Consider the following 23,625-nt stretch of genomic DNA (forward strand, 5'->3'; position numbering starts at 1 on the left):
ATTGTAGTGTTGGAGTTCAATTATATCACCAAAAAAATCTAGATATTTTTCTTGTCACAAAAACAAATGACATGTTCCTTCGTATTTACTCAAAAAGAGTTAAAAATGTATGCGTGCACCAAAACCTGTACACGGCTGTTTACAGCAGCTTCATTTACAATTGCCAGAACTTGGAGGCAACCAAGATGTCCTTCAACAGGTGGATGGGTGAGTAAACTGTGGCCCATCGAAACAATGGAATAAAAAAAAATGAATTAAAAAAAAAAGAAACAATGGAATATTACTCAGCACTCAAAAGAAATGAGCTCTCAAGAAGGAGACATGGCGGAAACTTAAATGCATATTACTAAGTGAAAGAGGCCAATCTGCAAAGGCTGCACCCTATGCAATTCCATCTCTATGATATTCTGGAAAAGGCACAGCTATAACAGTGATCACCATTGCAAATGGGAGTGGGGAGAGATGTGCAGGTGGGGCACAGGGGAATCTTAGGGCAGTGAAAATTCTCCGTGGGATTTTATGATAGATACAGGTCATCATACAGATATTCAAAGCCATTAGTCCAAACCTAGAGGAGGTACACCAGGGGCGAACCCCGGGTGATGGTTGGCATTCATCCTCGGCAACGAGCATTCCACGCTAGTGAGGGACGTCGATAGTGTGGAGGCTGTACACATGTGGAGTGGTGTATAACTTTTCAATTTTATTGTAAACTTATAATTACCCTTAAAAAATAAAGATATTAAAAACTATAAATAGGGGCATCTGGGTGGCTCAGTCAGTTAAGCCAACCCTGGATTTCAGTTTAGGTCATGAATTCAGGGTCATGAGATCGAGCCCCATGTCGGGCTTCTGTGCTCTGCAGGGAGTCTGCTTGAGGTTCTCTCTTTCTCTGCCCCTCCCTCTGCTTGCGTGAACATGTGAGCTCTCTCTCTCAAAAAATAACTAACTAAATAAATAAATCTTAATATATATATATAAATAAAAATAAATAAAAAATAAATTTAAATAATAAATAAATAAATGATTTATCTTTATAGATAAAATATAAATATATATAAATATATAAATATAAATAAAAGCAAAAGATAAATTATAAATATCAATGTAGTAGTCATGCTAAATTCTTATGGACAGATAATGCGGCAGAGTGTATCTTATAAGAGGGAAATCGCTAACCTACAGATCTGCTAATCATCTCTGAGGTGGGGCTACCCAGTTGGGGCATCAAAATTCAAAAAAAGTAGTGTTAATGATCTGGAATAGGCTTCATGTGGAAAATCGTCTGACGCTAACCCTGTGAGAAAATACACTGCACAAATTATGCACTTGCTCTTCAGTGTAGACCAAGTCAGGTACCAATAACGGGTGCTTTCTAAAAGCAAAGTGTCAATTAAACAGCCCTGCCTGGCACTGAGAGGAGGACACTCGTAAAGAGAGAAGAGCCTTTCCGTGTGTCCTTGAGCCATTGATTGAGGTGTCTTTGTCTCTATTCCTGCTTTCAAAAAGTCAGAAATAAAACATGTTTCTAAAATTACTTAAGGACCCCTGGTAGAAAGGTGAGGGATTCCACTGGCATCTTTATGGGCCAGTGCAGCAGAGGCATAAAGGCTGTGGAGAAAAAGCACTTTGCCTGGCAAGAAGTGGTTTCAAACCCAACCGCAAATTAAATGCAAATTTAAAATTAAATTTAATCTTATTATGTCAGGCCCTCCAAAAAGCCATTTCCTTGGGTATTTGAACTTGGAGGTCATGCTCATTTTGAGAGTATATAAATTTTTAAAAAGCTACGGTTATTTATAAATTATTGGTTATATACTTTAAAACGTTGCAACTTGAGCTCCACGGGTTAAGTGATGGAACATAAAACCTTCAGAGGAACATGAGTTAGTTACAGTCCAAGGGTCGTAAGGTCAAGTTGTAGGGTTGATTCCATTTTTACTTCAAAGATGAGGAAACGAGATCATGGAGTTGACCCTTAGCTGGGGTGAAATCTTTAAAATTTACATATCTTTCGGTGGACCACTGTCACAGAATCAGAGATAAAGCCATCAGTATATGGGTTAGTTGATTTAATTTTCAAGTTCTTGTTGCATGCTCTTTACTTTGAAAGGAATAATACGATTTAAAGTGGCTTTTATTTTTAAAAATGTGAAATAATTTCCCTATTGTTGAGGGCATCATGCCCTCGAATTTAATAAATGTGACCCCTTAAGTTTTTCTGCTTTTTTAAAATATGGTTAGTTTTTAAACATAGCCCTCCATTCCTAACACTACTCCCATCAAGATGTGGGGTGTCTGTCCCCCCCCCTTGAATCTGTGCTCTGCATCAACCTGACCCATTGACTACGGTAGAAAGGAAACTGCCAGGTTCTAGATCCAGATCCCAAGAAACGGTCATCCCTACTTCTTCTCTTCAGGGAGAAAGTCCAAGACCCAAGGAGAGATCCACAGAAAAGTGACCACAGCCCTCAGCCGTCCACCGCAGCCAAGCTCCCAGCCAACACCCCACAACACCTTGCCAGCCATGCTGGGGCGCCATCTTAGGAGTGCGTCCTCACAGATCACCCCAGACCACATCCTGGGCTTGCACAAATCACAGATCCAGGAACGAGACAAATCATTGCTCTTGTTGGATGCCATGCAACGTCCGGAGGATGTGCTATGCAGCTCCCGACACCAGAAGAGATGGGAGTACCGGAAGCAGGCTGTTGCCATGACAAATCTTGACCTAAGGGGCACCGGCTCTGGGACAGCAGCGTGTAGAAGTTCTAAGGGACTTGAGAAGAGTTTTAGTAAAGTCTTAAAGAGCCTAGAAAACAGGAATAGCCTGGAGGAGAGTGTCAGTGGGAGTCTAAGCTCTCGAGGCACCGTCTCTGAAGCATCAAGAAACAGGAGAAAGGAGTCATGAAAGTTGAAGAGAGGCGCTCTGGTGAAGCAGACAGGCTGGTGAGCCTTCTGGTGCCGAAATCATGTGAAACCTGGAAAGCGCTACGTCAGTCAGCTCGGCCGCCGTAAAAGAGCATCACAGACATTTCTCTCTCAGGGTTCTGGAGGCTGGAATTCCAAGATTACGTGCTGGGGGGGTTGGTTCCTGATGACAACTCCCTTCCGGTCTTGCAGACGTTGTGTCCTTATGAGGCCCTTCTTCTCTGTGAGTGGAAAGAAAGGGAAGATACTTCTTTGGTGTCTTTTCGTCTGCTTATTGGGTCAGGGTCACACCCTGATAACTTCATTTAATCCTAACTAACTCCTGAAGGGCCCCATCTCCACATGGGGAGTTAGGGCTTCAGCATATAAATTTGACGGGGACACAAGTCATTCTATAACATGCACCTAGTGAGCTAAATGACCTAGCTAAGGTGAATCCCAGTCAAAATATTAAAACATCCAATGGCATTTGTTTGTTGCCTGGGATAATATGCAAGATGAAATAAATACACAGAAGCATAAACTCTTAACTATAAAGGATGCAGGATTGGCCGAGTTGACAGATAAAAGATTTTCTCCTTGGGATGCCTGGGAGGCTCAGCGGTTGAGCATCTGCCTTCAGCTCAGGTGTGATCCCAAGGTCCTGGGATCGAATCCCACATCGGGCTCCTCACAGGAAGCCTGCTTCTCCCTCTGCCTGTGTCTCTGCCTCTCTCTGTGTGTCTCTCAGGAATAAATAAATCCTAAAAAAAAAAAAAAAATGTTTTTTTCTCCTTCCCTGCCTCTCCAGATAACAAAAGATTGCACGGCACCTGGTCTTTATAACTTCTAGCAAGATATGATCCTATAATAATAGGCCCAGGGTTTTAGCCAGTGGGAATGGATTGACCTTGAGACTGGCAACGCAGCTGGATTCCAAGACCAGTATTCCGATCTAATGGTTGATATCATTTGTGGGTATTTATTTCCCCCTCCTAGAAGGTTTTTTGTTTTGTTTTGTTTTGTTTTTTAATTATGACAGGTCATCTTTTCTTGATAAGTGTTTTTGGTATCTTTTATAAGAATGATTCTGGAACTCCCCTGGCCCAAAGTTTTATCACACCCATCAGTCTAACTTGGGTCTGATGGTGGATCAGTAAGCCTTTACTGATGTGGCGAACAGGCCATCATCCATCCACACTAGTGAGTTTGAGAGTCTCCAGAATGTGCAACTTGACTCCAGGATGATTTTTCACACAGGCAGGGAGATGACCGGGTAGTTCATCCACCTACAATGGTAACAAGAGCAACCACCACCACCCCAGAACTAACGCGTGCTGGTTCTCGTGGTGGATCGGGCACTGACCCGAGCACGTCGCAAGCACTCACTGATTTCATTCCCAGAACAACCTATTAGTTAAATATTGTTTTATCATCCTCATTTTGCAGAAAAGTAAAAATCCCTCTTTACTCAACATGTTGGCTTTTACTCAACATGTCGGCTGAGTTGCACCCAAACTGAGGCATGGAGTTTCAATAATTTGACTGAGTTTACAAGACTGTTAACAGGAGGTTGAGCCAAGATTCCAAACCAGATACTCTCAAGGCCAAGACTATTCAATTGAAGAATACAAGATGCATGGGGAGGCCGAAAATTCATTCCACCTACTACCATGAGTTTACACTCCCAGTAAAACTGGTCTCAGCTCTTAGAAGCTCAAAAACCAGAGGCATTTAAGTCCTCAGTAGCCATATTATTTTAATATGGCTTCATCAGCAGCTATCACATTTCATTATAAATCCTTGGTTCCGTGTGTTTCTGTATCTTTGAAGCGTTAGGCATGTCTAGGTTGGGGTCCTGAGCATGTAATAGGTATAATATTTTAATCAATTCAAAGTGAAACATAAATGAGTTAGGGTAATAAGCCCTAATAGGTTAGCCTGGGCTTCAGGTGAGGCAACCCCAGAGCCGAAGGTGGGCACTGCTTTCTCAGCACTTTCCTCCACACCAACTTCATCATCCTTCAAGGGGTCTGGCCATACCACTCCCTGCTCAAGGCTTGGCACACACCTAAGCCAGGCTAATTTTTTTTTAAGATTTTATTTATTTATTCATGAGACACAGAGAGAGAGAGAGGCAGAGACACACACAGGCAGAGGGAGAAACAGGCCCCTGCAGGGAGGTGCCCAACCGCTGAGCTCCCCCAGGCGTCCCTGGGCTAACTCTTTTTTTAAAAAGTTTAGGTTGGGGATGCATTTGTAATAAAACTCAAGACTGATGAGGACAAAGAAATGTTTTTAGGAAAACAAAAAAACAAAAAAACAAAACCTCCAAGGCTCTAGACTAGCGACCGCCTATCAGATGCTGTCTCACTCCTCCCCCCACCACGCAGACCTACTCTGAGCAGAGCCAGCAAACCAGCCCCAACGGCTGGAGCAGCGCAAGGGGTGGAAGAGCCAGACTCAGGAGCAAAAGGCCCCTGGGAGCTGGGGAGCAGCAAGGAGCATTGGAGAGGCAGACCCAGAGGCAGCCCGCGCCCGCCAGCCAGGCCGAGCAGGTGCAAGGATGGCATGAAGGGGAGAAGCCTGTCCTGTAGATGCAACCCGCCCCGAGGAGAGGACTCTGCACGTGCTGTGGGTGCCCTGGTGCACTTTGTTAGGAACATTCTACTGAAGCATTTGCTCCCTGCTCTGCAGAGACCCTCATAAGGAGGCCCGAGCTCGGGCCACGGGGAGCACCGCCTGTGTCTCATGGTCGCGCTGCGTTGTCATTCCTTCTTTAAAAGTTTATCCTCTTCCTTTGTCCCTCTGTTCTCAAAATACACACAGGGTGACTTTCAGAAGTTGCTAGAAGGAGTGGCTTGGGTCTGTTCCCTTTTGTCTGCCTCCCTCATGGCCTGCTACCTGGGTGTCTCCGTCTTGCTCCAAGCCCCATGCCAGTCCGTCTGGGATCTCGAAAGTGTCCCCTTCCGCTCCCCCAGAGCGTTGAAAAGCAGGGGCCTTGACAGGCTCCTGTGGGACCACATTCGGGGGTGGGTTGAGAATTCCTGAAGAGCTAATGAGACCCGCAGCGCCGGGCTGGGGGCCAGCAGGGCAGGCCCCGCGCGAGGGGAACGCGTTTTCCGAAGGGCTGCAGGCCAAGGCCAAGTGCGTCCCATGGTGAAGCGTGGAGACCTCAAAGACTCGTTTTCTCGCTGGCCTAGATTTCGGATTTCTCTATTAAGACCAGGGTGCCATGCCCTGGCAGGCAGCTAACCCTTTTTCTTTTTTTAAGAAATAAAAATGGATATAGAGAAAGAGGGGAATCCAAAAATAGGATTTGTCTTCTAATCAGAAAGAAATCCCACCAGCCTAGCAGAGTCCAGATATATACAGTTTGCTTAAAATGTTTAAAAGGGGGAAAAAAAAAAAAGAAAGAGAGAAGGAAGAAAAAGGTTCTTTTATTTTGGATTTGCTTCACTCTTTCTGAAGACCCCTTCCTGAAGCCTTAAAAAAAGATAGGATTTTGTGTGTCTGAGTTCTTTTAAAAATCACCCCACATTATTTGAGAGAAAAATCAGCTGGAGGCTTTTTCTGCCAAAAAAAAAAAAAAAAGTGTTTAATTTCATACTCTGGGCAGCAGCACCAGCAATTATGAAAGTGGCCACCAGCAGGTAAAGGGAAATTTATAAAGTTGTTTTGTAAAGATTCAGAATACAGGCTGCATTTGCTGGACTGTCCCCTGGCCAAAGACGTGCCTTTCGGCGTCTAACAGACTTTCCTGGAGTGTTTCTCTAACTCAAAATACGGTTTCATGGAACCTTGATGGCAAGATTCCCACATGTGTGTCTCCCGGGTTGTGTTCCTCTCTCACAACAGTGTGGAGTGGCGACTCGGTGTGCGTGCGTGGAAAATACGCGATGCTGAAACGGGTCCTGCCAACATCCCTCGTCACAACAAGAGCTAGTGCTCGGATGGCACTCGCCATGTGCCCGACACCGTCACCGCATTTGACGCCTCTTACCGGGTTCATGCTTTGCATGGAACCAACAGCACCATTGGCCTCGCCACATGCAGAGGAGGGACCCAAGGCATCCGACATTTGGGGGTCTCGCTCTGGATCTCAGAAGTGACTGTCGGCCGGGGCAGGATTGCCCCTCGGGATCGGCTGCATGGAGCCTACCCCAGAACGCCTGCCCACCCGGCTCCCTCCTTCACGACAGCGAAGGGCTTTCCTCTGGCTTACTGCCAGGCCCTGGGCCTGTCTCCACTCTAGACTCTAGAATGAGGCCTAACCACTCTTTCAGAAATAAAGCCTGAACCTCAGACGGCTGCGACCACATGGTGTCCGCGTCCTGTGTGCTTTGTCCTGCTCCACACACATTCAAATTCATCAGATCGCTCACATCGACAATCGGTTCCGCACACAAATGTCCCTACTACAGCCGCGGAGTCGGGGCGGTGTGAGTGTCGGAGGGGTGGAGGTGGTGTGGCCCGGGCAGGGGCAGGTGGCTCCCGGCGTGGACAGAAGTCTCCGTTCTGACCTGGGTGGTGAAGTGACCCGGGTACACGTGTGAAAATGCACTGATCTGTGTGCTTCTCGGCAGCGTCCGCCTCTGTAAACAGAAGACAGTGGGGACAAAATGTTTAAAAGAAGCCGGTGTTGTTACAGCATTTCCCTGCTTCAAAGTCTTAAACAATTTCCCACCAGCATGAGATAAAAAATCCTTTTCAAGCTTCTACGGCCTGCCCCGGTGTGGTGTCCTCCCTTGGGGTCATCTCTCTCTCTCTCTCTCTCTCTCTCTCTCTCTCTCATTCTCTCTCTCTCTCTCTCTTTGGCCCAACCCCATGAGGCAGGGGGTCCCCCCTATTCTAGAGCCCTCCCAAGTCTGCCCCTCCTCCCTCCCAGTCATGCTCCCATCTCCAGCCAGAACATCATCTGTCTTCTTAGTCTACACCAACTCTTTATTTTGACATCAGGTTCAACAGGAAAAATTAGATCACTTAAAAAATCTCCTCTGGTGGTAGTAGGTACCTCTCTGTGTGAGCATTTTCATGGTTACAATTTTGTATTGTTTCACCGCTATCATTGTTCCTTTGTCTTACTTTTAAGTAGACTTTATTATTCAGAGCAGTCTTGGGCTCGCAGCAAAATGGAACAGAAAAGTAGAGATTCCCCTGAGAACCCCCAGCCCCACACGTGCGTGGCCCACTGTCAGCTGCAGGCACCATACACTGGGTTTTATAAATCGTCCTAATGGACGAATGTGTGCTTCCCTTCTGGCTAGCAAACCCCATAAGGGCAGGAGCTAGACCAATTTTTGTTCAGATTGACTTCCATCCCCTTCCTGATGATGCACACTGGCTTCATACGTGTTTGTTTTAATAAGTGGGTTGATGAGCTCCTTTTGGATTCCAGATCCAAGGCTCAACCTAGCTCACAGTGCGGGCCTGCAAATCGGACTCAAACGCTTGTGACTGGTTATGCAAAAGGAAGTTTTATTTTCTTTTTAGGCAGGAGGACCGATGTAGAGTGATTGTTTTTTTAAAGGCTTCCATTCCTGCAAAAGGTGGTGGGGCCAGAGGAGGAGACATCAGGAACTTGGAAGTTTGTACTTTTATAAATGAGTGAAAGTTCACTTGAAATTGTACTTTGCTACTTCTGAAAGGTTACACAGCTTCTTTGGAATTGGAAAGTATAATTGTAAGTGTAATAATTATCTTCCTGTTCTGCTTGTAGTGAACATCTGAGGGATGGTCCACACTGGAGTCAGTGTCCTGGCAACTGTGACTTGATATAAGAGTGGGGGGAAAATAAAGAATAAAAAAAAGGAAGGAAGGAAGGAAGGAAGGAAGGAAGGAACAAAGGAAGGAAAAAAGGAAGGAAAAAAGAAGGAAGGCAGGAAGGCAAGAAGGAAGGGAGGAAGGAACAGAAGGACGGACAGGAGCAGGGAAGGAAGGGAAATCTCCATCACCATATAGAATTGGACCAGGAAGATGGTCCATCGCTGCTCCTTCCAGGCTCACCCTGGTCACCAGGAGCATCTACTTGCCCACATAGTTGTATAGAACCTTCCCTAGTCTTATTGAAGCCAGATTCCCTGATATTTTCTGTTTTATTCCATCTGATTCAGTTCCATTATATTCTACAATATTTTAATCTATTATATTCTATGCAATTCTACTTTCAAATGCCGTGTTGCCACCCACTAAATTAACTTAATTAAAAGGCAGGGTGACATGCCTTTTGAACAAGTCTCCAAGACGCTGGAATGGGTGTTTTCGAAGTAGACCCAACTGAGCTAAAACAGGAACTCTGGTCAAATCGTCCCACGGCCTCCGTGAAATCAGCTGCCTCGTTTTAATTGGGCTGCATTTCCGCTCTTCGGTGCCATGTTTTGTCAATATGCCTGTTCTTCCCCAGAGCTGTGAGCTACAGTGATTGTAAAGGCCCAGCATAAATCTCCTAAATAAATACAGAGGAAATCTTTTCCAAAGTTTTCCTGAAGTTTGGTGTCAATCGGGGATGCAGAGCAGAAGCACATGGTCGTAGACACCTGTTCCATGAGGAGAGGCCCCTTTGCAGTCAAGAGCCGCTCAGAAGCTTTAACCTAAATTATGCACCATTTAAAAGTCCTGAAATGAATTAAACACCACACGAATCAATTGCCAAGTGAAAACCACACATCCATCTGTTCAGTTCTGTGACTCAGACACGTACGTAAACCTCCAGTCAACTCAGTACCATTGAGGGCCAAGAATGTCCGGGTGACTCGATCAATTAGTAAAAGTGATAATGCATATGGATAAGTCTAGACATGTTTATTTACTATTTTCCTGGGGATAGCTACGGAAATCAACTGACTGTCTAACTTTACAATCCGTTGTTACGGCAACGCCTGTAAATGCCAGTTTAACTACCGGCTAGAGAAGCGGTGGAAATCTGTTTAACTAGCACTGGGTGTTAACAAGGCAAGGGCAAGAGTCTCCTGTTTGCTGATTTCCGGAGATGGCAGCCTATTTACGGCTCAAGAAATGTCCACCGAGGGAGTGATTGAAGGCACGACTCAAGTTTATTCAGAATTTTTTTGCTAGAAGTTGAAAGAGATGAATCCAAATTTCTTACAACTCTAAGAACCCATAGCAACCGTGAGAAAAGCTCCCCCTCTATGCTCATCTTTCTGGATCATTTCTAGCAGGATCCACAGGTTTTTTTCAGCTCTAATAATTTCCCTTCTGTCGACTTTATAGGGTCTCGGCCCTGCCCACAGAATCCTGCTCTTGCTGGAATCTTGTCTACCAACCTGAACAATGTTGTTTTTTTTTTTTTTTCATTATTTTTCATTTTATTGTTCATTGTCCTGGGGCTGAGCACTCTCTCTACATCAGCTGTTCTCATCTCAATAGAGACTGATGATTGTCCTCTAATATTCCTTCTCTTGATGTTCCAACTCCTGGATTTTATGTTGACAAATGCCCATAATAGACCCTCTAAAGGGAAGCTAAATGTGAAGGAAAGTGCCATGTGGCAGCTTCTAGGGTGTTCCTCAAAATGAGTCTTTTTATATTATCCCATATCCTGCTAATTGGAACATAGATGTGATGACCAGTACCCCCGCCCCTTTTTGGACCATGAGGATGAGTTTCCACCCTAAGGATGGCAGAGTGTGGCTCTCTCAGGTCTTCAGAGAACTGAGTTCTCCTACTATGTTTGGGTCCCCTACCTCCAAGTCTCTATGTGAGACAACACTTCCAGCATACCTGAATTTTCAGGCTAGAAGAGAGAGGTTGCATGGCTGCTTAAAATGCCAGGCTATGTGCAACTGTGCAATTGGGGTTCTCTGGGCCTCAGGCAAAACATGGAGAGGGAATGAGCCAGGGGCATCTCTAGCTACCACGAAGCAAAAGATAGCTGTCAATTGTGTTCAAATAAATGGCCCAGACCAGGTTTTGATGCCAATCAAAGCCACAATGAGATATCACCTTGCACCTGCAGGAATGGCTAAACTCAAAAAGACAAGACACAACAAGTGTTGGTGACAGTGTGGAAAAAAATGGAACCCTCGTGCACTCTTGGTGGGCATGTAAGTTGATGCAGCCCCCATGGAAAACAGCATGGAGATTCTTCAAAAAACTTGAAAATACCCCATGACCCAGAAACTCCACTACTGGCTATTTACCCAAAGAAAATCAAAACACTAATTTGAAAAGATATATGCACTCCTCTGTTTATAGCAGCATTTTTTTTATAGTAGCCAAGATATGAAAGCAGCCCAAGACTCCATCAGTAGATGAATCAATAAAGAAGATGTGGTGCATACATACAATGGAATATCACTTGGCCATTAAAAAAGAATAAGACCTTACAATTTATGACAGGATGGATGGACCAAGAGCATATCATGCTAGATAGAATAAGTCAGGGATCCCTGGGTGGCGCAGTGGTTTGGCGCCTGCCTTTGGCCCAGGGCGCGATCCTGGAGACCCGGGATCAAATCCCACATCGGGCTCCCGGTGCATGGAGCCTGCTTTTCCCTCTGCCTGTGTCTCTGCCTCTCTCTCTCTCTCTCTCTGTATGACTATCATAAATAAAAAAAAAAAGAATTAAAAAAATATAATAAGTCAGGCAGAGAAAGACGCATACCATATGATCTCACTCATTTATGCAGTCTAAAAAACAACACAAAAAGAATAAACTCACAAAAATTAGAAAACAGACCCACAAATACAGAGAACAGAAAGATGGTCATCAGAGGGGAGGGAGGAGTTCAGCAAAATGAGTGAAGGGGAATGGGAGGTGTAGACCTCTAGCTACCGGACAATGAAGTCATGGGAGTAACAGGTGCAACACAGGGATATACTCAGTGAGGTGGTAATAGTGCAGCTTAGTGGCAGATGGTGGGTCCACCTGGGAGACCAGAGCATGACATGGAGAGAAGTGGAATCACTATGTCGTACACCTGAAACTACCATCACGTTGTATGTCATCTATGCTCAAACATTTTTTTCTTTGAAATGGTCCAGGCCCTGTACATGCTAAATACAGCAAGTTTTACACGATGTTGGGATTTGGGCCTTGAATTTATCATTTACTTCTTCATCCATTACTTAAAATTCATCAGCGCTGATTCAGCCCTTTTCCCCAAACACGCTTGTGACGTGCAGCCCCCCTGTAAATACGTCCTCAGTTCTATCTCCAGCGTCTATGGCTTTCAAGTCAGTGCCTGGCCTTTTTATAGCTGTGAACTCCTTTCAAAGTCAATACTAAAAAGGAAGTCAGCATCGGTTAATCAAATCGTCTTCTTTATTGAACTTGCATTTGATGTATGAAATCTTTCCAGATGAATGGTAATGTTTTGTTTTATTAGAGATTAGCTCCCACTACTGTTTTCAGAGAACTTTCTGGCTTCTTTCCTCGGGAACTTGCTTTTCAAAGCAGCCCCGGAGACTCCAAACTCAGAGGCTCTCTCAGCAAAGGGCATGTGAAACAGCGTCTGTACCCCCTTCCCGCACCCCCACTACCAGAGTAGGGGCTCCTTTTGATGTTGTCTTGTTGCTGGATGAGCACATCAAAGCCCTCCCGATGCCTGGCAGCCGAGCGCCAGCAGAGCAGCAGCACCCTAGAAGCTACATGGGGAGCAGAGAGATTACTCTCGGTTAGAAATGTGGGCCACAACATCTCCTTAGGGCGGTAACAGCCACGTCTCTAGCTGAACTTGGGGCTCATCTGTCTTGACATCCTTCTGACTTGACAATACTCCCTAACTGCCACTAGGCTTGCAAGAACTTTCTCTCTCTCTCTCTCTCTTTTTTTTTATAGTGTCAGCAAAATAACCCAAGACAGTATGCTCTAATATTTTTAATGCCTTCATACTTAAGACATGGAATTGTTTTTGCATTTTTGTTAAAAGGTTGGAGGACAGTAGTGAAGTACGAAATTTTGCATAGAGATTGGCATGAGTGGAAATCTGGCAAAACGTTTTCTCGTGTGCCTTGACACTTGCTGTCCTGTGACCGGTGTTAGGATTCCCACAAAACGCTTTAAGCGCTCGAGATCCTTCCCTCAATAGCTCCACAGAAGCCTGGAGTTGAAGCGATGGGAAGTCACCTTGGAGAACCCCTCACTGGGCAGGCACGGAAAGCAGGCTTCTGGCCGGTGGGGAGGGGGGGTCACGTGCCATGGGGCAGCGCCCACTCTGGCGGGGAGAGGCAGCCGGGGGAGCTGGGAGCTGGATACCCGCTTCCTCTTGGTGACGCGGCCAGCTCTGCCCAACACCCAGCTTGCTCGGGTCCCAGGCAGTGTCTTCCAGAATCTGTCACAGGGACCACAGGCCTTCAAATATAACCAGGACCACAAACCCAGACGTAAGAAAAGGGATCTTGTCCCCTTTGGAGTCCCCAGGGAGTTAGGTCCTCTGGTGCCCAAGAGCCTCAGGCTCAAAAGTAGGAACAGGATTTTCACAGCAATTGTAGTCAAGCCCAGGCGGATTAGACTCAGAGATCAGTCCCTCTGTTTTATATTAGTTCGGGTCAGGCTAATTTATCCTATTTCATTCTACTTTATTTACTTTCACTTTATTTTATTATAGTTTACTTTTATTTTTATTTTACTTTACTTTATGTACTTTGTTTTATTTTACTTAACTTTGAACACCAGTGGAGACGCCTCTTACCACATGCCCACAAGGTCCCTATTTCTGTGGCGCGGCTCCCTGGAGGGCCTGGGCAGGGCTCAGACTCCCACCAGGGTTGCGACTGCCACCCGGGAGGACTCACACTTCAGAGGAGAGGATATCCTTCAGGTCGAGTGATAACTGAATCAATCAAGCCAAAACCCAAAAAAGCAAACCTGCCTCTTCAAGGAAAAAAAACAAATTATGAAGATGTGTTTTCCCCACCAATCTTCCTTGGGATACAGGCCTGGGTCCTTGGTTGTTGGCACCTGCAGCCATCTGCAGGTCCAAGCACAACCCTGGATGGAGACAGAGACAGCAGCTTGTACCAGCCAGATGTTGGGAAGGGTAGTAGGGCCAAGTGAGTAGGAAGCCAGGGGGGATGGGCAGAAACTTCAGGATACAGGACCTTGGACCCAGAGCCCAGGACCAAGAATCCAAGACCAAGGATATAAGAGCAGGACCTAAGAGCCCAGGATCCAGGACTAAGGATGTAGGACTAGGACCTCAGAACTCAGGACCCAGGACCAAGGATGTAGGGAATGGGATCACAGAGCCCAGAATCCAGGACTCAGGATGCAGGAGTAGGACCCAGCATCCAAGAGTCAAGATGCAGGACCCAGGGCCCAGGTGATATCAGCCCTGGGCCTTCTGGGCACAGCCTGGCCCCTTGCTGGTTTCCTGAGACCAAGTTCACAGGAGACACAGCTAGCCAACCTCTTCTGTGAGCATCGTTTTATCTTACTCAGTCCCACACCCCAGCTCTGGGCATTTTGCCCTGTAAATAGGAGATGTTGGATTAATAAACATTTGTCTCATTCAACAAAGAGTTATTGAGTACTCTCTGGGTTATTCAGTCCTAGGAATATACTAAGAAACAGTAGAAAAAGTCCAGGCTCTTATAAAATTTGCATTCTAATCACATTTATGCTCCAATTAGTAATTAAATAACTAAGCTATCAAGCTCACCTAAGTGAAGAAAAGCCCAAGAATGTATTAGATGGAGATATTGGGGGGTCGCACTGGGCAGGTGGGAGCTACTTTAAATGAGTCTTAGGAGATGCCTGTCGGAGGCCATGCCAGTTGACCTCAGACCTGAGCAGCAAGAAGGAATGAGACAAGTAAGAGGCAAAAACCATGTCCCACACAGAGACAGCCAAACTCCAGCAGCAGGAACAAGCTCAGGCAAGGGTGTTGGTCTCGCTCAAACCTGAGAGCTCGAATGGGGGTCTTTGTCTGCTTAGGCTCTGTCACAGAACACCACAGGCTGGGTGCTTTCAAACAACAGATGCTTCTTCTTCACTGTCTGGAGGATGAAGGTCCAGGATCAAGGTCCCAGCAACTCTGGGGTCTCATGACCCCACTCCCTGGTCCATGGATGGTACCTTCTTGCTGTGTCCTTACAAGGTGGGTGGTGTCAGGCGGGCTCTCTGAGGTCTCTTTTATGAAGACAGTAATCCCATCATGGGGACTCCACCATGATGAGGTGACCTCATCACCTCCCAAAGGCCCTACCTCCCAACACCATCATAATGGGGGTTAGGATTCAACATATGAATTTTGGGGATCACCAACAGTTGTCCTAACACAGGGATTCGAGGGACGTAACGAGCTTATACACAGAAGGAACAGCACCTGCTGGGTCTTGGAGTCCCAGTCAAGAGTGGGGGTGTTACTCCAAGGAAGTGGGAAGCTATAGATGAGATGGTTAGGAACTCGAGACATGTGTGATCTCCCTCAGGTCTTGGAGAGAACATGCTGGAGGGAGGGTGTCAGAAGAGAGGATGCTGAGTTGAATGAATATCGCTGAGCAGATTCTAAAAGGAAATGTTTGATTCCTTCTTATACATCTTGATGGATGCATGGGAACACAGTGAGCATCCACATTGTGCAATTTTCAAGGCCTCTGTCCCCACCCTGGAGGCTGAACAAGGCTGCTGGCTGCTTCCCTTGGAGCACCGAGCTACTCAAACTGGTGGCAAAGGAAATACAGAAAATGCCTAAATGAGTCTACTGGGATTTCAGTCATAAACATCATTTATATATTTTCCGAGTTCTGGTGGGAGCTCTTCACAGCCAGCCCATTTCCCCTCTTGTTCCTGCTAAACTTTATTCTCAGTAAATTCTCACCAGTCCCACTTGAACCCCCATCCAGGTTGGGTCTGCGAGTCTATTCTAAACCATGTTTACCAAAGGTTTACAACTTGGCTGCAAATACCAGTTGGCACTGAAACTGGAAACTTGGCATGAGCCATTTGGCATAAACATTGCCCGGAAGCAGTTTTTCTATCTAAATCTGAGAAAAACAGGCTAGGTCATTTTCCAGTTATTTGTGTTATTCATGCATAAATAAAATGAAGCCTGACAGCTTCAAACAGTTGTTTGCTTTTGAGCTCTTCAAAAATAGATTCGATCCAAGAAAAGTAACATTTGGTAAACAAATACTCCATGACGGACTGTAAAAAAAAAAAAAAAAAAAAAAAAGGGAAAGGAAAAGAAAAAAAAAGTGGACTGGAGTACATTAAATAGAAAGGGAAAATGAAAATGTTTCAAAAGTCATTTTGTGTCAGAAAGTAGGAGCTCGGCGAGGTGATTAGATGGATTCGAGAGGCACATTCAGAGAGGCCTGTTTGAAAGCGTAAACAAGCCAAAGATAGGCTTTCAATTGAATAAAACTATTAAAATCTGAGCTCATCCTAAAACACAAGGTGACTAAATCTGTGACATTCAAACAAGAAAGAAACAAATTATTTTTAAGTGAGTTTTCTAAGAACAGTGGGTAGAAGGAAGAAAATATATGAATGGCACATGAAAATGTGCTAATGCAAAAAACAAAACAAAACAAAAAAACAAACTAATGGCGACGTCTGAGGTCCCTCTGCCCATCTATGCGATGCATTGAAAATCTAGAAATGTAGCCTGTGGGCTTCGAATTCCTGCAGCCAGCAGTAGCTCTCTAAAAAGAGAACGTGACGGTCCAGACCTCGCTCCAAAGAAAGCCTTTCTGGCAAATTTAAAAGTCAGCCTTGACGTCAAGCGATTCTTGACAACACTGGCTTTGAGCTCCGCGGAGCGTGGGCAGAATGGACTTTCACTCCGGCCACCCTATCAGCGGCTGACTGCAAAGACCATGTAGGGCAAAATAAAACCAAGCCAACTCAAACAGAAAGTAAAAATAAGTCAGAGAGGAAAGAAGGCAGGATGGAGAAGACAGCTCGCCACGGGCCCACCTAGAACACGTGTTCTCTACGGAAGGGATTGTTTTCATAGTTTTGCTCTGAGTGGTTGCGCCTTTCAAATGGTTTGTGGATTTTGTTTGTTTGCTTGTTTTGGTTATTTTTAGCTGTTGTCCATGCTCAGATCAGATGCACGAGAGTACATCCATGATTACTCTTGATTTAAAAAAAAAAAAAAATGATTTTAGGTAGACCACTAGCAGCACAGTAGAATTCTATCATCTGATAGTGGAAGGGTTCGCCACCTGGCAAATTGACCTGAAGGACACCCTCTTGCCATCGCCTGGCCTGTACCATCAAAGCAGTTCACCCTGGATTGGCAAGTAAGGCTAAAAATACGCTCCTGGGACGCCTCTCAGAGCCATTTTGCTCCCTCAAACCATCACGTTACCCCAAGAATCTCCGGGCCCCAGGCCGCTGGTGTTCTCGCTGCAGGAAAAGCATCTGTTTACCCTACTACCTAGGTCGTGGCCATGGCACTGACCCGGCATGGAGACTGCAACTTGTCACAAGATTTGTGAAACATGTTTTTTAAAGATTTTATTTATTTATTTGAGACAGAGAGAGAGGAGGCATGAGTGGGGGGGGGGAGGGACAGAGGGACAGGAAGAGCCAGACTCCTCGCTGAGCAGGGAGCCCGATGTGGGGCTCCATCCCAGGACGCCGGGATCATGACCTGAGCCGAATGCAGATGCTCCACCGACAGAGCCCCCCAGGTGCTCCAGTGAAACAAGTTTTTACAGAGCTTGCCTTCCCCTATGAGTAGCATGAACGACCCTACAGATCATCCAGCTGGGGAAACTCTGGGTAGGAAGAAGTAGAGGAGTTAGGGGAGCATTGTCTGCTTTCCGCAGGCCACAGACGAGACCAGCACCCAGCTGACAGGTCTTGCGGAAACTAGCTGCTGAGACCCTGAGCTTTTTGCCAGATTTTGTGATTGCTTCTAAGCACGTTCGTTAGTGGTGCACAGTTAGCCCAATCTGGCTCATTCTGGAAGTCAATTCCTTGAGACCCGAGATGCATCTGATTTCTGTGTTCTCAATGCCTAGCACAGGTCCTGGCAGTTAGCAGAACCTCACTGAACATCTGTCAAGTGGACGAACCATCGCCATGGAGTTGATGTGCTGCTGGTGAACGTTTATATCTATAACCACAGACAGAGAGAGGGACCTTTAGTTCTTGTCTTAACACCAGAGGAAACGTTTAGAAGCTAAAAGATATGCACCGCTCAGCGTAAAGGGGTAATTGTTGAGAAATGTGCGTGTCCCACGTGGACGTGAGGCCCAGGCCAATGAAGGCGGCCGGCTGCAGATCAGGATTGCGGAGGGCAGACAGTTCCTAGAGGAATACGCTCTCCGGCGACAATATCCGGAGCTGGGGGACCCAGCCAGGGTAGGCGCAGCTCCCCAGGAGGTGGTGGAGGGGGGAGATGTCTTGTAAGAAGATCCCACCTTTCTGTGTGCAGGTGCTAACTGGGGAAAAGCACTGGATTTGGATTAACACCCAACCTGATGAAAGAAAGGAAGTCATGCCTGCAGGGTCTCCTGGCTGAATGGTGCGTCTGGATGCCGCAGGCAGAGACCAGGGCTGCACCTGTCACGTCCCACCCCAAGGACGAGGCGGAGGGTCGTGGGCCCCTAGGCTGTTGCATCAGTGGGCATTCCGAGCACTGAAATCCCAGGGTGGGAGACCCTCGCTTTGACAGCGAACTAAGCCGACCCGGGGCCCACGCCCGACGGGCCTTCTCCATGCTCCGTCTGCACCGTGTCGCATGTCTTGGGAGGCGGAAGAGAAAGCCCGGTGCCAGGGCTCGGTCGTGGGAGCCTCAAGACGACGAAGACCAGCGGCGGCATAGAAGGAGCTTGGGATTTGGGTTCAGGAGGTGCGGGGCGCAGGACCCGGGATCAGCCCTGTGGGCCGTGGTCACCTTGGCCATCACACAAGGCTGTTGGCACCTGGAGAGGTCACAGGGAGGACTCCGGAGGCGCCCTGCGAGGGGGTGGCGCCCAGAGGAAATTCGACAGCCCCCTTCATGGCACGCAGCGCTCGGCCTGCAAATCCAGGGCCCTCCCCTCCGCCTCACCTGACTTCACCTGCTCGGTCCCTCTCCCACCAGCCCACGGCTCGTCCTGGGGGGGATCCCTGAGTCCCTGCTGACAGCCTCCCGACTCTCTTCAAGTAGAGGCGCCCATAAACCCTGAGAAGGCCTGGCCCCACTGGTCCCCACTGGCCTCCCTTCCCGGTCTGCTCACCCTGGCTTCCTTCCCCCCGGTTCTGGAACGCCGGGGCCACAACCCCCCAGCTCTGTGGGCCGGGAGCGCCAGCCCGGACCCCTGTGCCGCCTGCATCTTCCTGACCCCCTGCCTCCTGTGGGAGATCCCTTCTTCCAGGGCCTGGAGGCCCCCACCTTCCAGAACCCTCCCTTAGCTTTCTGTGCGGCACCGTGCTGTTGTGTGCCTACTTGTGCGTTCGTGAGCTCGGGCTGCTGAACTGACCGTGGGGCCGGGGCGCAGGGGACCACAGACCTCCATCCCTCTCGTCTCTGCGGGCTGTGGGCCGCGACCAAGGTGCTGGCGGCTGGCTGGCTGGCGACAGCCCCCTTCGCGGCTCACCTGTCTCCTCCTGGAGCAGCAACACTAGTCCCATCGTGGGGGCTCCCCCTCCATGACCTAATCAGCTCCCAAAGGCCCCCACCTCCTAACGCCATCACTGGGGGTTAGTCTGCGACACATGAATTGGGGGGTGAGGGGGGACAGGAACACCCCTGCAGCAGTACGTCCACGTCCCCCCAGACTATAAGCCCCGAGGAGCGCAAGACCACCGCACACCTGCAGACAACGCCGGGCCTGGGCAACCGGTGGCCCGTTGGCTCCGGTGACACCTGCTGGGTCCCACGCCTCACTCCCTGGTGCCGTCTGGGTACTTCCAAGTCACCGGGCACATTTAAGAATTGACCTTAACTAAAAATAACGATATTCTTCTACTATAAAACTCTAATAATAATATAATTATTATATTATTATATATTATATATTATAATAATAATACGCTGGCTTAGGCAGAAGGGAAAAGTTAGGGGCTTCGACCACGGCAGCGGGTGGCCGGGCCCCCTTGCCGCGCACAGAGCAGGTGACAGGGATCCCCAGCTGGTTCCGGCCGCGCTCAGGCGCCCTCGGGTCTTAATGGCCTTCTAAGTTGCTTTATTCTTTTTCCATAAGAGCATCAGTGGCCTGAAGAGGTCAGCTCCATTTTCAGTTATGCTTCAGGGCATTTTTAAGGGAAAGTTACCTATTATGGTCGGATCTGCCAAGCGGGGGTGTCAAAGGTCACGGCTGCACAGTGCACAGATGTGGAGGGGCCGCTGCTGGGCAGATGCTTTCCTGGCTGCCTCGGGATCTGCTTTGGCCTGATGGGCGCTTTCGATCCTATCTTCCGATGAAGTCACCTTCTCTGGCTGCACGTGGCCCGGGGCCAGGGCGGGTGGCGGGCGCGGTCATCCGGGCTGTGAGCGGTGCCGAGGCAGCAGGGAGCCTGAAGGTCTGGGGGGGGGGGGCATGACCCGAAGGCGGGAAGCCCTTCCCCACGTCACGGAATGTCGGAGGAGGAAGGGGAAGGCTCTGGGCTGCCACCAAAGTCCGAAGCGCCCAATGGGTTCGATGTAGACGCCTTGGGTCTTGTCTCTTGGCAAAATGGTCAAATCTAAGTTTTAGAGGGTATGTGGCTGCGGGAATCACTGCTCCCCTTGCTCAGCCTCGGGGTGCAGCTCACGCCAGGGTCCTGGGGGAGCCCTCTAGCCCGCGTCACATGTCCCCGCATAGGGTGCCTGGAGGCTGGGGAGCCACCTGCCAAAGGGAAAGCGACGCTGCTTGAGGCGGGCGGCCAGCTCATCCCCCTCCTTCCTGACACCAAACTGGAACGGAGGCATAAGACATAATAAGGTTGGTGGCGGGACCAAACTTTCCGCGAGTCACGGGAGGCGTCTCCAAGTGGACCCAGTTGCTCAGCGAACACACCCCCAGGGGCGCCCGGGCGGCTCCGGAGTCACTGCTTGGTGATTTCAAGACCCTTCACGACCATCCGGGCTGTGCGGCCTTCCCCTGGCTAAAGGGCGGTGCATTCGGAAGTTCTCCGGAGCCTCCTCTGGAAGGAACATCTGCCTTCAGCTCCGGGGATTTCCCTGGCACCTCCATGGCAGCTCATGTCCCTCTTGCTGTCACCCAGCTTGTCCTTCTTGGAGCACCCAGGGCCCCGGCGCAGAGCTGTGCTCCACCAAAGGCTGCTGAGGACCGTGGGACGGAGTGTGGGAAGCTCCTCCTCTCCAGACAGGTGAACACCTGCTTCCAGCCCCAGGAAGGGGTGCAGAGTTCACTCAAGCCCCCCAACACCCCCCGCCCCTCCGATAGCACGAGCATGTCACAGCCTCTCGGCCCATCTAGCAGGGCACAGGTGTCCCCGGTATTCTGAAATTGAGGGAGAGGCAAGCCCCCCACAAAGGGAACCTAGGTTTTTAGAAACACACGTCCTCCTCTCCCTTCCCTCCTGACCCAGGTGCACCTTCCGAGACCCCTTCCTGTGAGGTCACCAGGAGGAAGCAGACATTTCTATATTTATTGGGAAATCTACAGGCTACAAAAAGTCCTTTATGTTGACGGCCAGCTAGACATTTGTCACACTGACGATCCACGGCTGCTGTTTCTCTGCCAGTACCCTTTCCTGTGGTCAGGGTGACATCCTTGCATCATGCAGAGTAGAGTGACCAGGGGTCGGCCGATGGGTAAATCACAGCCACCGTGTCGCCTCGAGACATCTTTTTCAATATGTAAATGTATATAACGAACGTATATGTGGAATCCAGGAACCGCCAAGTTACTCGTTTCTCATGAAAATAATTTAAGTATTGAAAGATATGGGGATCCCTGGGTGGCTCAGTGGTTTGGCACCTGCCTTCAGCCCAAGGTGTGATCCTGGGGTCCCGGGATCTAGTCCCGAATTGGGCTCCCTGCGTGGAGCCTGCTTCTCCCTCTACCTGTGTCTCTGCCTCTCTCTCTCTCTCTGTCTCTGTCTCTCATGAATAAATAAATAAAATGTATTTTAAAAAAGATATGAATACCTATTCAGCAATGCTTTTCTTAATTATTGTTTACTTGTTGGTTTCTCTTGGACTTTCCATAGAACTGCTTTAGTCTCTGAGCCGAATGGGAGACTCACTAAATAGCATGAAGGAGTCAGGGCTCGAGGAAGACAGAAATTCTGCTAAATTGCAAAGAAGTGGATAAGAGGAACCCAGAGGCAAGACGTACCTTATGGATTCTTGGGGCCACTGTTACCGATCCCTCGGCAGGGCAGGGGATGGCGGGGACCCAGCAAGCTATCTGCGGATGGGCAGCTGCAAGCAGGCACACGGGCCGAGTGTGTGGGTGCCTGTGTGTGCAAGTGCGTGCATTATCTTCCCGGGAAGAAGATACTAAAGAAGAAGTCAAGAGTGAACAGTCGTTACCTTTGTGAGTGGAGAAAATTATAGAGAAGACTTTATTTTATCTTCTAGCTGTCCACTCTGCTTTAAGGTTCCATGCGAAGGCCATCTATTTCCCGTTGTTAAAAATGTCTTGGTGGTGGAGTCAGTGGCCACGGTCTTCCTAACAGATCTCTATGTTGGAAATGTAAGCAACTTATTTTAAAGTGACTAGCCTGTGTCGGTCTTTGGACTTCGACGGCTACATACATATACCAAGGCGGAGAGGGTACTTTGATCTCACACCGTCTCTGGATTTCCAAACGTTTAAGCCAGTATCCGAACACCCCGTTTACCCTCTCTACGTTGGCATCACTATCATTTCCAATAACTTGAACACATTTTGCTCTGTGAAGACCAGATTTCCTCTGTGACGGTCTGAGCCAGAGGCAGAGGCCCAGAGTCCTCTCCAGGGCACCACGGCGCTCTGGGAGCTTTCTATGCGATTGGTCCAATCCCATCACCCATGGGAATCACAGGGAGGGCAAATCACTTTAACGGATTTCCAGCATCTTTATTACCCAGTAATTTTATAGTTTGTGGGCTAAATGCTCTGAAGTTTATAATCATTTCTACTCTCATTCCGCACCCCTACCACGTTACAGGTGCGTGAAGGAAAACAAGAGGCCAAGTGCACGGCCAGGTTAGGGAGGCTTTTGCACCTGCTGGCACAGTGACACAGACATGCGGCTTTTCCAGCCAAGTTTCCTTTTCATCTACAATCATTTGTTTAAAAATGAAGTCTGAGGGGGCCCTGGGAAGCTCAGTCGGGGAAGCATCTGCTTTGGGTTCAGATCATGATTTCAGGGTCCTGGGATTGAGGCTTGGTGTTGGGCTCCCTGCTCAGGGGGGAGTCTGCTTCTCCCTCTGCTCCTTACCCCACTCATGCACACACACTTTCTCTCTCTCTCTCACACACACACAAATAGATAAAAATCGTAAAAAAAAAAAAAAAAAAAAAAAAAACATGAAAAGTGAAGTCCAAGAGACAGACACATAGGGCAAAAGATGTTGTTGACATGTTTGGGGCTGTTTAGTGAGGAATTCATCTTGTTGAGAAACACCTGTTCACTGGAGGTTGTAACAAGGCTCCCAGCATCAAAGAATCTTTTTATTTTTATTTTATTTTATTTATTTATTTGACTAGAGATAGAGAGAGAGAGAGAGAGAGAGAGAGCATGTGTGCACATGCAGGGGGGCTGGCAGGCAGAGGGAGAAGCAGGCTCCCTGCTGAGCAGGGAGCCCAATGTGGAGCTGGATCCTGGGACCCTGGGATCATGACCCGAGCTCAAGGCAGCTGCCTAACCCATTGAAG

General features: G+C 48.1%; 1 long non-coding RNA gene across 1 annotated transcript in view; it reads right to left on the reverse strand.

Annotated features, from left to right (window-relative positions):
- Positions 1 to 1,796: 1,796 nt before the first annotated feature.
- Positions 1,797 to 23,625, reverse strand: part of LOC144313381 (uncharacterized) — a 30,320-nt gene continuing 8,491 nt past the window's right edge. The window contains exons 2-3 of the long non-coding RNA XR_013379039.1: positions 7,272 to 7,505; positions 1,797 to 3,152 (exon numbers count right to left, since the gene is read on the reverse strand). This is a non-coding gene — a long non-coding RNA (uncharacterized LOC144313381). The remainder of the gene's footprint in view (positions 3,153 to 7,271; positions 7,506 to 23,625) is intronic.

This window comes from Canis aureus, chromosome 5, assembly GCF_053574225.1.
Source record: "Canis aureus isolate CA01 chromosome 5, VMU_Caureus_v.1.0, whole genome shotgun sequence".
Classification (NCBI taxonomy): domain Eukaryota; kingdom Metazoa; phylum Chordata; class Mammalia; order Carnivora; family Canidae; genus Canis; species Canis aureus.